General features: G+C 43.9%; 1 protein-coding gene across 1 annotated transcript in view; it reads right to left on the bottom strand.

The window, feature by feature from the left end:
• GORAB (golgin, RAB6 interacting) overlaps positions 1 to 17,513 on the bottom strand; it is a 175,897-nt gene that overhangs the window by 10,634 nt on the left and 147,750 nt on the right. The window lies entirely within an intron of this gene.

Below are 17,513 nucleotides of genomic sequence, written 5' to 3'. Positions count from 1 at the left end.
AGAAGGTGGACCCGAAGGTGGACGAGTGGGGGGGAATTTCGTGAATTCCAGGGTATGTCCTTTTAAAACAACGTCCAAGACCCATTGGTCGTTGGTAATGTGCGACCAATTGCACACTGGTTAGAGGCGGCAGACCCGAGAGCAGAGGACGGCCCGGGACCAGGGTTCGATTCCCGGCGCGGCAGGTTTCTGGACCAGGGTCAGCGGACTCGATAATTCTCTCGCCTCGGTGCCCACTCTGATCAGCGATCACACTCGGCAACTCTGGGCATTAGCTTGCCTCATCTTCACTAACGGCCCCACCAGACCGCCGGGGATGCCTAGTCTCACCCTGGAGATACCCATTAAGGGACCATCTCTCAGGGAAGCCAGGAAGGGTTTCGCAGCGGTCGAAGCACCTTGGGACCCTACGGGTAAGTAGTGCGCTATATAAATGCCTATACATACTATACATACAGAAGAACTTCGAGATTCGACCTCCAAGATGCACAGTCGTCTCACTGTTTTTTGTTGGTGTTCGCACCACCTCTGTAATTGGACTTACGCTGGTAAGGTCTGGAGGTGGATGAACGACCTTGGGACTGATAGGAGCCCCTTTGTCTGCTATCATTGTAATTGTATGCTCGATATTGGCCTGTTCCACGAAAAGTAGAGGTTCCTCCTCCTCTACCGCGTGCCCCACGAAATGGCCTTTTCCGATATTGTAGAGTTGTCAAGGACTTTGCTGTATCTGTGTCCTTCTTTATAAGTTCCAAAGCATCATCAACATGCTTACCGAATAAAGATTCACTGTCGTAAGGTAAATCTAACACTCTGGACTGGACCTCTGGACGGAAGGTGGTTTATTTTAGCCAGCCTTGACGGCGTAAGACTGCAGCACCCGCTAGTTGCCGGAAACCAGTGGAGGATATATCGACGGCACAGTCGATTATTTCTGCTGAAATCTTTTCTCCTTCGAGAATGATGGCCTGCGCTTCATCCCGGATGGAGTCGGGCATTTGAGTAATCAGACCAGCGATCTCAGACCACATTTGACGGTCGTAGCGACCTAGAATGGCTAAGGCGTTGGATGCTCTCACAGTTGTCGCTGTCATAGTGGTACATTTTTTGCCAATTGAGTCTAATTTACGGCCATCTTGATCAGGCGGAGATGTCAGAGGTATGGCCGGATTTCGAGATCTTTTTTGTACCGCCTGAGTGATAACAGAATCTGCCTTAGGTTGCGAAACCAAACAGGCCGGAGAAGTAGGTGGCGCTTTATATTTTTTGTCCAATCTGGGTGGAACGGCTGGTATGGAATTAGGACGTTCCATCAACTTTAGACCTTCTTCCCATTTGTGGTCTATGATAGGAATGGTATGCGTTTGCCGTTGAGGTAAGTCTTTAAAATCATACAAAAAGCATTCCGTTTGTTGCGCCTCGATTGTTAAGTGGAACCTTTTTGCAGCACGAACCATAAGGTTATGGAAACTCGCGATATCCACTGGCGGCGAAGCTCTTGGTGATGCCGGTGGAGTAGAGGGTGTCTGTGCCCTATAATTGTCCCAATCCTACATGTCATCATCAGTGTCGTTATCCCCAGTGTTATGAGGAGTTTGAAGCACCCGAAGGAGACGTAGGCGCGACAGGCGCCGGAGCTTGAGGCCGAGGTGCTGGAGACGGAGGTCGAGGAGCTGGAGACGGAGGTCGTGGCGCTGGAGACTGAGACCGGTGCACTTGAGGTGCCGGAAAAGGAGGCAACGACGGTGAAAACCTACGATTGTAGTCGTCCAGCATATGTTGCAGGTTTTGCACCAATGACAGAGGAATTTGCGTAATCTGTTCGTAAGTAGTTGGTTGTGCCCTATCGATTGGAAAAAGTACATTCCCATCTTCGACGTTATTATCCACATCCTCATCCTCGTCACTGTACTCTTGACACTTAATGTGTAATTCAGAAGGACTGGATGCTGGTTCATAAGTTTGATCCATTTCAGAATCATTTCCGGATTCCTCTTCTCCAGACTGAAACAATTTTTCCGGAGGCTGAGATCCACTCCTTACTGGACTTAACTGAATGAGTGGTACAGTCTTGAGAGACGAGGCAGGAACCACTTTGAAGGTGGTAGTAGTCTGTAGGGGTTGGTGCGTCGTCAACGAGCCCGTCGACAAGATTTCCAAAGTCTTAGCACCCCACGGTTGTTCTTGCGTCGTCGCCGCAGAAACCGGCGTAAGAATTAGCAGCTTACTCTTGGTCGACGAAGATTTTTTGGTTGTCGACGAGGTTGCATTCTTCGCCGTCGACGATGAAGCTTTCGACGATGAGAAAGTAGCCGTCGACGGAGCAGTCGTCAACGGGGTGTTCACCGTCTAAGAAGATGTTATCGTCGACGAGGCAGTCGTCGACGAGGAAGATCCGGTGTCGACGACGATGGCTTGTTCTTCGTCGACGGAGGAACCGTCGACGGAGGGCGCGTCGACGATGATTTATTAGTCGACGGTTTGATCGTCGACGAGGTCTTAATAATACGAGATGGGTCTCACCTCTTGGCTACTCGTCGACGAGATGGTCGTCGTCGTTGCAGAGCTGGTTGACAGGGAAGAAGTGGTCGTCGACGTTGAAACTGCCAAAACTGACTTTGTAGTCGCTGAAGACGTCGACGGACGCGTCGACGAGCCCGTCGACGAGCCAGTGCCCGTTTTTGAAGAGGAGGGCATAGTCTTGGGTCTAGACGCCAGAGAGCCAGGTCCCGTAGGCGCGCCCTGAAGCAAGTCTTGTGGGGAGACATCCTTGAAAGAACCCAACATTTTACTCTTTTTAAGAAAAGGAGAGGGAACTTCAGTCTCAGACCCACGCTTCTGAGAGGATTTTGAAAATCCAGATGACATACTCTCAGCATCAGAAACCACATTCTCAGATGTTTTCAACTTCTGTAGCCACAGAAGGAGACGGGCCTCTCTATCCCTCAATGTTTTAGGGGGAAAAGTGCGACAGAACTTGCAGGTAGAGGCAATATGGTCGGGGTAAAGACAGTAAATACACTTACTGTGAGGGTCCTCATGAAAAAGGCGCAATTTACCACAGGATGGACAAGCCTTGAACAAAGTTTTCTTAGTAGAAGACATTTCTGAAGAAAAACAGCTAGAAACTGGAAAAAACTGAGCAGAGCTCAGGGAGACTCCCTTCACACGACGTGCGGTAGAAAATCTGAGGACTTGGGCTTCTAAGGAGAAGGTTCTAGAGGAGGCTACAGCCTGATTGGCTGGAATGTGGACCAACACATAATGACTCTAATATGTTACTAAAGTGAATTCTCCCTTGGGCTTTTCAATGGGCCTATTCTGTTCTATGGTACTTTTTTCAAGTTTACATTTCTATTGCATTATATGTATGTAAATTTTATTTATGATATTTCTCATGTATACATGCATATATATTACTGCTATTTATGTACCGTGGGACTCCCACTTCGACGACGGGGAATATTCAAGTATGTGAATCTATGAAAGACACCCCTAATACTGGAGAACCTATATTACAAGCGAATACATTTCAGTAAAATATTGTTCCATATCGCTACAAAACGTGAAGCTCGATTTTAAGTACAAACCTAAGTTTATACATTATACAACAGTATACTTAATTAAATATGGGCCCACATTGTATTTAGAGAGTTTCTCAGTTAACTATTGGCTTAGGCACATGTTGTGCCCTCCTCCACCCATTCCTTTGCCCTGCCGAAGGTTCAATTAACTTCCTCTAATCACTCCGATTACATTATTTCCTCTACTATTTTGATGATTTGTTTACTTATATCAACTCTACAAAAAACTAAATTATGAAAACAACTCCATGAAAACAATGCTAAAATATCGAAGTATTCTGAATTTGTGGATAAGTGCATGCGATTGCTCTCATATGAACATGCTGTACGTGGTTCTAGTAATAAACAAAACAACTGCCAATACTGTTCTCCTTATTGCCTGTTTTTTGTCACAGCACAATGGAATCAAACCAAAGTGGGTTCTAAGACTAATTGTTCAGTCGGATTGAATCATCATTTAGTTTTATTCACTTAAAAAGCATATGTCAATTATTTTATACACTTTTTACAAATCTTTACATCCCTGCAATCAGAAACATTATATACAATGAATAATAAATACAATTCAAAAACAATACAAATCATACATTATTTCCCAACCAATCCAAGCATTCAACATTCACCCAGTCACTTTTCATACTCGTGGAAAAATTGTTAACCATTTACATAAAACAAATCATCACACCATAAACAATATTTTTTATATGTTTGTGATTTTAAACAAAAAATTGCGAATATTTGAGAATATATGGCGCATAAACTAGCGGTCTACGTGTTTCGAACTCCAAATGGGTTAGGAGTTCTCATCAGGACCACATGACTGGAAAAAAAAGAAAAATCTGTTTACAACCATCTCTTAATGATGAATCATTAGACACCCCCTACAGAATGCTGCTGCCTCTTACCTCCCTTTTGAAGAAGAGTCTCTAAACTTAATCCGACTAGTGACACTGTGGCAAAATAAACAGGCCACCATTATTTAACCGTAATGTTCACCCAAGCATCTCCCTCACACAAACCACATGCTACCCACTGGGCGGGGATACTCACAATTGCCCCTGGTCTGGTGGAACGAACGCAGTTCTTTGATGAAAAGAGTGAAAAAGCAGGGATCCTGTGTGGAAGTACAATGAATACTACTATGAGACCCTCTGTAGACCTGTCTATCTGTCTATCAGCGAGCAATTATTATAAACCAAGGAAGGAGATTAACCTCGATATCAGTCTCTTTGGTTTTTCAGAAGGCACCGTGTATACAAGGGGGTCCGAGTGAATCACGCTTGTGTTGTTTCCTGCAAAACACAAGCATGGAGTGTATCGGGGAAACATACACCACGTATTGAAACGCCATGTGCGCCTGAACCGGTCCAAATGTAATTCCTACCTTTCACGGGCAGTTACCGGCGTTCTGCACTCCGACGCGGAAGCCACTGACATGAACAGCAGCTGGGACTGCGTTTGCGCGCTATGTGAATTAAATGAGAGTTGGGCCTACAAATCCCCGGTGTAGATGGGAGTTGTAGTTGGCGGTCTCTGATGCATGTATAGCGATTATGCACATAATATTTATTTTTAAAGTTTGGAATCCGATTGTGTGCCCCCTTGTAGGGCGCGGAAGGTTACTCCTTGTGGAGTTTGGCTCCAATTCCTGTCTATTATAATACGGCAGGTTTGGCCTACAACGTAGTATTCTTCACGTTTTCAGGGGAGCAAACGAGTATGTCAGCTTGCTTTTTGGTAATAAATAATCAGCAGTGAAAGGCACTTACTGTACTGTACCCCTTTATGACTAAAGGATATGTATCCACCCGACAATTATTTAGACATGGATGAAGACTGCAACGAGGACTGGTCCGTCCAGGTGAGAATCGCCTACAACATCACGGGTGGTGCTGGGAATTGTAGTATTCTTGGCGTGCGAGTATGTGAACTAGCTCTGTGGTGACAAATGGCAGTGCTAAAATGAAGGCATTTACTGTACTGTGCCTCTTAATGACTGGAGGATGTGAGTCCACCAACCTCAAACCACACAAATGTTATGAATGAAGGATGCATCGAGGGCTGGTCATCCCACTGTCCAGTCACTTGTCGTTGTGAATGAATGCAGCGTAAATCTGTTGTTGGTCTACAGTGTGAGTCAATGGCGGCCTGTGTGTCTCACGGATGTGTGTCCAAAGTGCGTCCCTTCTAAGTGGATGGCACATTAGCTCAGTTTATAGAGTTCTGTCATTTCATTCAATCCTTCCATGGCTGTATTGAACTTGACAATCAGCATTACCTCTCCTCTGATTAATTTAGTCTATATGTTACCTCCTCTGAGATCACTTTCAATCTTTGAGGTCCGCTTCAATATGTTTCATCATTAGCCAGTGATTGACCAAGGGAGCCGTGGTGACATTTTTCTTAATTCTCGACCTGTGATGAATTATTCTTGTCCTGACCTCCTGGGTGGTTTTTCCAATGTACAACAAATCACACGGACATTTAATTCCGTACACAACATATCTGGATTTGCAATTTGTACGTGGTTCTAGAACATGGTTACACTCACATTCTTTATAGGCAGATGAAACATAAAATAAATAGCCGTCTAATAAAAGGTGGGGGTCACAACACTGTATAGAATTAATAAGAGAAGAATAGACAAGAGGCACTGCAAAAGCAGAAAACAGAAGAAGTTGTAAAGAGAGGGTAACCACGAGTAGCAATACAGGCTCAACAGGTCTTGTTGGTATTTCCTTGCAATCAAACACTTCTCCATTGAAAGCATGGGTTCAGATCCTTACACTTGACAGAATACATCTCCTCAGCATCACTTAGGTAGAGCATATCGTATAATCAGTTATTTGTTTTGCACAAGATCATTCATCAAAGACTAACTGCTTACTGTACTCGCTTCTTTATTATTAGACCTGTCCCCTCCTATTGTTTTATGCAAGGGGCATCTATCACAAAACATTTGAACTGGAAGCTTGTTCTCTAACAATACAAAGCAACTATAAAGGGAGAGCACACATGTGACTGTACTTCGCCCTGCCCTCCTCTATGCCTGCTTAAACTTTCCCTCTTCTGTTATTTTTCCCTCCATTTTCCAATAACTATGTGCATTGAGTCTAGATTGTGTGCCAACAGTAATACAGAGGTCACTATGGATATTACTTTCTAGAAAACTCTATGTCCAAACTCACCATGTCCTAGTGACCACACGAATTATAAGCAAACTCATATAGCTGTAGACTGACATCATTCAAGACCACGTGGGGTTTAGCCAGAGACATTTCTCAGCATAGGTTGGCCAGAGAGGCTACCAAAATTTGAGTAACGTAGCCCAGTTAGGTGCCATCAGAGCATTTTCGTTGGAATGAGCCTTGGAATATAAATTTCCTACTTCGGTCCCAATGGTAAAAGTAGATGATATTCTCCATGCAGGATAATGCGCAGGGCCGGACTGGGAACTGAAAGCAGCCCTGGCAAATTTTTCAAGAGCAACCCCCATCCAGCGCGTAGAGAGCTCAGCGAGGGAGCCCGGCCACTACTAGGAGGGTTTGGGTGGGGGGGGGGGAGGGGTCGGGGGGGTTCTCCCCCCAAGAAAATTTTGGAAAAAGACAGACCAAAATGGTGCATTTTACAGCACATTTTTCATTACAGATTTAAGTGTATTAACTTTAAAAGCACAGTAAATAGTACATGATGACCTTAAAGAGCTGGTTATCCAGTCATTATGACTACAATTAAGGCAGATCTGGTGCCTTAGTGACTGCCTGGTCACGAGGGGGGTGGTGGTAGACAGTGGGTGTGGCGCCGAAAGTAAGTGTACGTGGGCCGCAGCCTGCACGCACATGCACAGTGCAGTAGCTGGGTGGACTGGTATGGTAACTTGGGTTGAATTTAGTAGTGCGGGTGTGAGGCACATGCACTCCTACATTGAACCCAACTACTGCACCGCAGCACCTCTGTCTGTGCGGGTAAAAAGCACCACTGCCATTCATAAGTTAGAGGTCACCTCACCAATGGCAGTTGTGCTTTTTCTCCACAGAGCAGAGGCAGGAGTGCACACTGCACTGTGCATAGCTGCGAAGGTTTCAGATTGCTATGTGTGACATTTTCATAAATTCAGTGTAATTATGTGTGATATTCAATGACTATGAGTGACACTTTCTCGTGAGCATAAATCAGGCAATGAACTTGAGGCAAACATATTAATTCCTGAAATTGCACCTATTTGAGCAACCATAAACTCCAAGATCTTAAACTGTTGCACCAGTGCTGCTGGGAAATTCCATATGTAACAGGCTCTGCGAAAGACTGTGATTGCACCAAGCAACCCACCCACTGCTCTAGTGGTCTCAAAAAAAACAGAATATAAAACAATGGCAGTGGTTTGAAAATACAGACAATTAGATCTTGTATGATAAGCGGCTATAGTTAGTGGAGCGCTGTAAAGCTATGCAGACCAATGATTTGTCAAATTTCCAGGATGTCACTTCTGAAATGGACTGAAAAGTGCCAAGATGCATATTAGCTTCCAGTACAGCGCTATAAAAAGTTCACAAATAAATACAGTCAATAAAAGTGTATCATAATCGTTATGTGAAATCTTCATTCTAAATAAAACATTAATGTGAGGCAGGGCAGTGCAAGGAGTTCAGGCAAAACGCTAACAGCAACAGGTGGCGCTGTGGTTTGTATTTACGCTCTTACGCCAGACCCCTTTCGCATAGCTGCCAAGGTTTCATATTGCTTATGTGTGACATTTTCTTAAAATCAGTGCAATTATGAGTGACATTTCAACGACTATGAGTGACACTTTACCGCAAGTGAAATCAAGCAATGAAGATGAGGGAAACATATAAAAATCAGATATATTACACCCATTTGAGCAACAAGAAACTCTAAGAAGATGTTAAAACTGCTGCATAGCACCAGAAATGGAAGAGCACTAACCAGAGACAGACTGCATGACTTCAGTTCGCAGTAAAAGAGGGCAGAGGTACTGCAGCAGCTCAGAAGATGACCTCATTGATCTGATCATTCATAGCCACACACTAGCCTAAAAGCTGAGTTTATAGCATAGCACTCACATTTTTCAGATTGCTTATGTGTGAGATTTCCATGGTTTTAGTGTACTTGTGAGTGACATTCTACTGCCTAATGTGTGGCAAAATCAGTGGCACTTTCTCCCCAGTAGAAATAAGCAATTAAGTCCATATTGAGAGTTAAATATCACAAATTACTCACCTGTTGGGCAATGAAGAGCACTTACCAGACAATATTCTCCATTTTAACACCTTTACCAGCCAATCAGAAGTAGCCTGACCCACTCAGTGTATCCTAAATTCATTGACCGGATTAGAAACAGCCGGGGCCAGCCCAGTGTGTTGGAACCTTGAAACTTCCAGCAGAATTACCCCTGCTCAATGCACTCTAAACCCTTACCTCCATCAGAGCCATCCCAGCCAGCTGAATTGCATTCTAGCTCATTCGTATCCACCAGAACTAGTGTGACCCTGCCCAGTGCATTCTAAACCGTTTAACTCTCAACACAACTATCCTGGCCCTGCCCAGTCCCATCAAGTAGCCTTTTCCCAGTATGATTTAGTCAGCCCTGCCCGGTGCATGCAAACCCCATATCTATACAACCCAGTCAGTTTAAGCAAATCTGGTCCCAGATACAGCAACCAGAACCAGACTATACTGGCTGATTTTTAAATCTGGCTGATTACAATTTTAATGTCTCAGCACACAAATCACCAAAAGTTGGCATTTTTCCCCTCTTATCAGTCCACATTTAAAACTGCAAACATATGAGTAAAAGCACTTTAAAATGTGTGGAGGAGCTGCTTTGATGTTCCGTGACTAATAAAGTTAAATAAGGCAGAAAGTCAGTGTTAAAAAGGAATACGAACTATTTGTATAGAGTCCTGTTTATCATGTGTAGGCTTTTGAAGAATCTTCCAACATTAGAAAGTGCCGGTATTATTCCCTGGGTAAGGTGGAACTGGTCTAACCCTCACCACCTTATTGAGGGCAGAAATATAACAAGACATGAGAACTTAACTAATGCTGAACGCAGAGCTTCGTTTGATCTAAAAAATGATTCCTCCCTGGTCATCCGTGAGGCTGACAAGCGAGGAAATGTGGTCGTTATGAATAAATCTGACTATGACTGTGAAGCATTTAGACAATTGAGTGATGAACAATGTTACAAACAGGTGAGTGTCAATCCAGTTACTGGTGCCATGCATAACATTAACATGCGCCTGGCACATTGGAAAGAAGTAGGACTCTTGTCTGAGTCGGAACATCAATATTTGAAAGTAGTGTCACCAAGATCAGCCTGCCCATACCTCTTACCAAAGGTGCATAAAAAACAGACATTTCCACCTGGACGTCCAATAATCTCGGGGAATGGTTCTCTGACAGAACACCTGTCAGAGTTTGTAGATCTTTTTCTCAAACCACTTGTTTTCAATCTTCCCTCCTTTATCGAGGACACAAAAGATTTTCTGACTAAAATAGAGGATATTCAGTGGGATGACTCCATGTGGCTGGTGACCATGGATGTCGAATCCCTTTACACCTTTATCAGAAAAGACCTTGGAAGGATGACAATTGATCACTTTCTATCAACTAGAAGCGCTACTCTCTTAGAACACAATGGCATGCTCTTAGAGATGATTCACATTATTCTAAGTAATAACTTTTTTTGTTCAATCATATTTGGTTTAAACAAATACAAGGCACAGCGATGGGTTCAAAATTCGCACCATCCTGTGCAAATTTATTCATGGGGTGGTTCGAAAAAACCTATGTCTGGTCCCACAATGCAAGCCCTTGTACAGGTGATGTACTTTTTTGGGGACGTTATATTGATGATGTCTTTATGGTTTGGACTGGTTCAGAGGAAGGTTTGAAAGAATTTTTTCATTATCTCAATGCTAATTTCTTCAATATACGTCTGACCATTGACAGCTCTAAGAATAGCATTCACTTTTTGGATGTGGAAATCTATGCCAATCATGGAAGACTGTCGACTTCCATGTATAGAAAAGAAACTGCAGTTAACAGCACGCTCCATTGTGACAGTGCGCATTCTAACCGCACTAAGAATGCTATCCCTTTGGGAAAACTTATTCGTGTTCACCGTAATTGTTCTGATGATGCACACTTTGAAAGGCATGCCGAGACTGTACAACGCTTCAAACAAAGAGGTTACAAAGACCATGTACTCAATCGAGGACTTGGGAAGGTATGTAATATGAGCAGGAGTGACACACTCCAACCCAAGAGACCTCAGTTGTTTCAGAATAGAGAACATTTGATGTTTGTGACTACCTTTTCCCGATTGAATCAGGCGTTTATAAAATTCTGCAGAGACACTGGAAAGTGCTGATGGGGACACCAGGAGCGGGATCACTTCTGGGTGAAAAACCATCAGTTACCTATAGAAAATCACAGACTCTGCTTGAGGCTCTATATCCCAGCTACACTGCCAGTAAAATCAGTCCTCCGCGAACGTGGTTGAAAAGGACAAAAGGTTTCTATATATGTGGTGACTGCAGTGTTTGTCAGCTAGGCTTAAACAAAACCTTGAAGTTCACATACAACAGCCAGTATGTGCATGAAATAAAAAACGTTCTGAATTGTCAGTCTACATACGTTGTGTATGTAATATCTGCGTGTGTAATAAAATTTATGTCGGCAGCACTGTACGACAGTTGCAAAATCGCATTCAGGAACATCGACGGGCATGCGTAAGAAATGACAACTCTAATGCACTAGGGGCCCACATATGCAACGCCCGTTTACCAAAGTCCAACTTTAAGTTTCATGCAATAGACCACGTCCCCCTGGACAAACGAAGGGGTAATAGAGAATTGCAATTACGACGCCTGGAGGCTGTTTGGATTTGCAAACTGAGGGCAGTCACATATGGATTAAATTCCGATAACGAGATGAATTATTTTCTGTAATTTGTACAAAGAGCTGTTTCAATGGTATTTTAAGATTGATATTGTGCATCTGTGTTTGCGCTTTGGGTACGAATTACATGAGTGTTGGATGTGTAGATATCCTCATCTTTACAGTGTTTTCTGGACCCTGATATTTCTGGTTCTTTAAATCTGTTTTCTATGTATTTTATGTACCATGAAAACTTGTTTTGACTAAACCCCTTTTCCCTGTATATACAAATGTTGCGTGACAGGTTATATTGCATGTAATCTGTTTCCCCTCTGTCACAATCTGCCCTGTATGTGTGATGTATGCCTGTTGGACTACATGTCCCAGATGTCATAGGGCCAGTATTCCCCAATCTGTTTTCTCTTTCTATGGTACAAAAGCGCTGTCTACCTTTACACGGGTGCTTGTCACCTGATTATTGTGGACACCGGCAGGGACTCGTCTTTTGTGGTTATCCAGATTCTTCGAGTCGTTTCTCCTTCCAATGCTGGAGCGCATGCCGCGCTGGATTTCGGAGCTCTTACGAGCAGGAAAACTGAAGCCCTCTGGGTGCAGGAAACTTTCGACGGTTACGCGTGTATGCAGAAAACGCGAAGACCGGAATGTTATGGAGGCGTTTGCTTGTGCCTACAACGGATAAGGGACTGTAGTTAGAAACGCGTATGCCGCGCGGGATTAGTTAGGCTTGGTTTGCCTCACTTGAACGTGTGTTCACGGAGAACACTGCATTTCTTGGAAGTCGGGAATATGGCCACCATTATCCAAGACGCTAATTTCTGCTGCCACACAGCTTGAAGTATTGGGTTCAGATAAGTACTTTATCGAATGACATTGTGGCCATACACTCTCCTTACAGTAATTACGAACTACTTCTAGAAGTAGAATTACTTTGGTGTTTTTTCTTTTATATTTGATTTATTGTTCTATTTTTGTAGTTTATATTATATGCAGCAGTGTTCAAAAGTAAGTGTTCCTGCACACATAGTTTGATTGCTATAAAAGGGTAGAGGGTGTATGTGTGCATGACCTGTTCTCTTGTCCTTGCAGGGTTCCTGAGTAGGAAGGAGTGCTTCTTAACGTCTTCTACAACCAGACCTGCTGATTTACACTACATCTACTTTGTTTTTTTTATCCACTTTTTCCCCCTCCCCCGGCTGTGATACACTTGTTGGAGTCGTTTACATTTCTCGCAAGAGGTGTTTCACATCAGGGGAGGTAGGAAACAAGCATCAGACATCGCTCCTGCTGTATCCGGATTTCTGAGGTTAGTTACCTTCTGATCAGTATATGACAGAGTGACAAGTCCACAGTATATTACAGCCTGAGCGATGGATACTAACACCGTTTTGCAAACTGTGTTGGAATCATTAACATCCCTACGAATGGAAGTAGACGCCTTTAGAGGGGAAAACACTGAAATGCGTAACGAACTGGTCACCATGAGGCGGGAGGTTGCTGGTCTTTCTAGGGGTAGTCCTTCAGGAACACAAGGGGGTTCCTATATTAGAAACTGGACACTCGCGCCTCCTGCAGCGAGGGACTCTACACAGGTTCAGATTGGGGAGCTAGTCCTTCTTCCATCCAGGTCATTCAGCCACTTCTATTACCTCTTTCTCCTCCAGAAAGGTATTATGGAGATCCTAAAAAGTTTGGCATCTTTTTGGGGCAGTGTAAATTGCACTTTATGTGTAAGCCTGCCGTCTTTCCAAACGACAGTCAAAGACAGCGTTTGTCATGTCCTATTTGGGTGGCAACGCTGCCACTTGGTCCTTTCCGTTGATAGAAAGGAATGACCCCGTTCTGTTGTATTTTGATAACTTTTGTGAAGAGATGAGGAAACATTTTGATAGGAAGGCTCATTCGTTCTCATTCGATAGGGAACTTATTACATTGAGACAAGGCACACAAGACCTTTTAACCCATATCACTAATTTCATTTGATTGGTTATAGAGACTGAGTGGCCATTGAAGAAGCGTACTTCATTGTTCTATCAAGGACTGCGCAGTGCATTAAAAGATGTCTTGGCTCAGATTGTTCCTATGCCTGACAATTGTGATGAACCTTTAGATCTTACAGTCCAGTTGGATCAACGTTTATTAGAGAGGAAAGGAGACAAACAGCGCGGTGATTCTAGACTTTTGTTTACTAGACCACGTCCGATGGCAGACGAACATACCACCTCATCAGATGGCACAGAGCCTATGCAAGTAGGCGGTATACGTGGTCCCCGTAGCACAGAAGAAAGGCAAAGAAGGAGGCAGCTGAAGCTGTGCATATATTGTGGTAAAGCTGGTCATTTTATTAAGAACTGCACCGCAAAAACCAAGTTCCTCTATAAAGAAAAGCCAGAAGGAAAGAAGGTGCCTGTGGTGGGATGGATGGAAGAGCCGGTGGAAAATTAAAGTCCTCAAACTTGATGGAGACTCCTTGTTTGAGGTTGGAGAAAAGTGAGGTCTCTCCCGCTTTGATCAACACCATTCAAAATTCTGTGGCTCACATGAATGTGTGTGTAACCTTGGAAGTGTCTACAGGAAAGGTCGAAATGGTTCATGCACTTTTGGATTGTGGAGCCACTGGGAATTTTATCGACCAGAAGTATGCTCACGAATTGGAAACTTCCTGTATCCGGAAGTTAAGGCCTGAACCTGTAAAGGCAGTAGATGGCACAGAGCTGACTTCTGGACTGGTGTGTTACCACACTCACCCTATTCCTATGCAGATGGGATTAACACATTTCGAACATATTCAATTTGATCTTATCGATGCTCTGAATTTTAAAATAATATTAGGCATGCCATGGCTAACTATGCACAATCCACATGTGCAGTGGGCAGCAAGGACCATCGATATGAATTCTTCATTTTGTGCTGAGAATTGTAACAAAAGAAAGTAACAGACCATCCAAGAATAAACAGGACAATCTAGCGGTGTTATTGGCATCGGGTTGCAGAGAGAAGAGTGTGTGTCTAGTCTCTTCTTTACCTGACATTTATTCTACATTCGCGGATGTATTCAACGAACAAGAAGCAAGCAGACTGCCTCCTTATAGGGCGTATGATTGAGTTATTGAATTGGAACCCGGAGCAAGCATCCCATGTAGTAGAATATATGCTCTTACCGAAGCTGAGAACGCATATTTACAAACGTATTTAAAGAAGATGTTGGCCTCTGGATTCATATGCCCTTCTACTTCACCCGCATCTTCACCGCTTTTTTTTATTCCGAAGCGGGAAGGCGGCTTGAGGGCGTGCATTGACTTCTGAGCGATTAATAAGGTTACAAAGAAAAACAGGTATCCTCTCCCCTTGATACCGGTGTTGTTGGATCAGTTAAAAGGAGCCAAGGTGTTCACTAAATTAGATCTAAGAGGAGCATACCACCTGGTAAGGATTAAAAGAGGGGATGAGTGGAAAACAGCTTTCCGTACAAGATATGGGTTGTACGAATACCGAGTCATGCCTTTCGGCCTGTGCAATGCCCCCGCCGCCTTCCAGATTTTTATGGATGACGTGCTAAGAGGATTGCTGGATGTATCCTGTATCGTGTCTGCAGCAACATACGCTGTTTGCCAAGCTTGAGAAGAGTTTGTTTCACGCCAGAGAGGTGGAGTTCTTGGGGTATGTAATCGGCCCAGGGGGCATATGTATGGATCAAAAGAAAATCGATGCTATTATCGAGTGGCAATCTCCCGCTAGTGTGAAAAGTCTGCAAAGCTTCCTTGGATTCTCCAATTTTTATAGGAGATTCATCCAGGGATTTTCTTCCATTATACAACCCATGACGTTGTTCTTGCGAAAGGGAACTCCATTTCTTTGGAATGATGTAGCGGAAGCAGCCTTTCAAACGTTGAAAAGGTGTTTTACTAGTGCTCCTATTCTGCGACATCCTGACCCGGACCAACCATTTGTGTTAGAGACAGAGGCTTCGTACTATGCGTTGGGTGGAGTTCTTTCCCAACGGCACGCTGAGACTGGGCAAATTCATCCAGTTGCTTACTATTCTAAGCAGTTGTCTCCCTCAGAAATCAACTATAGCATCACCGACAAAGAATTGCTCGCAATAAATCGAGCATGCGAAGAATGGAGACACTATTTGATAGGGGCCAAACACACAGTCGAGATTTTTACGGACCATCGTAATCTCCTGTTTTTAAAAAGCGCGAAGCCCTTAACTCCTAGGCAACTTCGATGGTCCCTGTTTTTTGCCGATTTTGATTTTGTTGTCAAATACAGACTGGGAAACCAGAATGGGAAGACGGATGCCTTGTCTAGACCAGAGCCTAATACTGATTCCCTTTTGATGAATGACGATCCTCCTTCTATTTTACACAAAGCTTTGTTCCAGTCCGATGCGGTAGCTGTGATAACAAGTGAAAGCTTCTTGGATGAGGTGAAAGAACAATGCAACGTCACTGATGTACAGGCATGGTTGGCTGAGGATCCTGAGCATCGCTGTACGAAAGAAGATTTGCTATTTTATGATAAGCAGCTCTAAATTCCATTGGGTCCGTTACGGCTGTTAGTACTACAGTGGACTCATGACTCACCATTAGGGGGCCATCTGGGGCAACAAAAGACATTGCAGAATTTGTCTCGCTATTTTTGGTGGGTGTCGATGAAGAAGGACACAATGGAATATGTCACTGAATGCTCTGTTTGTGCTCAAGCCAAAACCAGCCATCAATCCCCTGTAGGGTTACTAAGGCCAATCCCTGTGCCCCCTGCACCTTGGCACACAGTTTCTATGGATTTTATCGTAGAAATGCCCATATCCAGAAGTTATACCACCATTCTTGTCATCGATCATTAAACAAAGATGCAGCATTTTGTAGCACTGAGTAAATTACCAACCTCAGGAGAATTAGCTACTATATGCTTGCAACATGTGGTAAGATTACATGGACTGCCTTCGATCCTGATTACTGACAGGGGTACGCAATTTACATCTAGGTTTTGGAAGGCTCTTTGCACCAGCATGAAGATAGACGCTCGTCTATCTACGAGTTATCACCCTCAAACAGACGGTAAAACAGAGAGGTTGAACCAAACCTTGGAACAATATCTTAGATGTTTTACCATCCAACATAGTCAAGAATGGAGTACGCTATTATGGACTGCCGAATTTGCATACAATAATGCCTCTCACTCTTCCTTGGGTTGTTCCCCCTTCTTTTGCCTAAATGGATATCACCCTAATATGTTGCCCATGACACAACCAATCACTTCCTTCCATCCTACAATACAGGGTCACCATGAACATCTTAGAACTGTCCTGAAGGAAGCTAAGCAACATCTGAGTGAATCCTGAGATAGAGACAAACGTTATGCTGACAGAAAGAGACATGAAGAGCATTCCTATCAAATAGGGGACAAGGTGTGGCTTAGTACAAAACACTTGAAGTTTAAGGGAAATACTAGATTGCAGCCTAAATTTGTAGGGCCTTATGCTATCCAAAGTTATTAACCCTGTGGCGATGAGACTCGCTCTTCCTTCTTCCTGGCACATTCATCCTGTGTTCCACGTTTCATTATTGAAACCTTGTTATCCTGGTGCTAGGTTGTCTTCGAAACCTTGCCCCTTTGTAGTAGTAGGTGAGCTGGAGTATGAGGTGAGGGCTATCCTTGATTCCAAGTGTATGAGAGGGAGGGTCTTGTACCTGGTGGATTGGAAAGGATTTGGCCCTGAGGATCGTTCCTGGGAACCCCGTTCCAATCTGCGCTGCCCGGCATTGCTGCGGCGTTTCCACGCACGGTTTCCAGGAAAGCCAGGTGGACCGCCGGGACGTCGGTCATAGTGAGGGGGTTCTGTCACAATCTGCCCTGTATGTGTGATGTATGCCTGTTGGACTACATGTCCCAGAAGTCATAGGGCCAGTATTCCCCAATCTGTTTTCTCTTTCTATGGTACAAAAGCGCTGTCTACCTTTACACGGGTGCTTGTCACCTGATTATTGTGGACACCGGCAG

Source organism: Lissotriton vulgaris, chromosome 1_1 (genome assembly GCF_964263255.1).
Source record: "Lissotriton vulgaris chromosome 1_1, aLisVul1.2, whole genome shotgun sequence".
Lineage (NCBI taxonomy): Eukaryota > Metazoa > Chordata > Amphibia > Caudata > Salamandridae > Lissotriton > Lissotriton vulgaris.
This window is presented reverse-complemented; position numbering and strand designations above follow the sequence as displayed.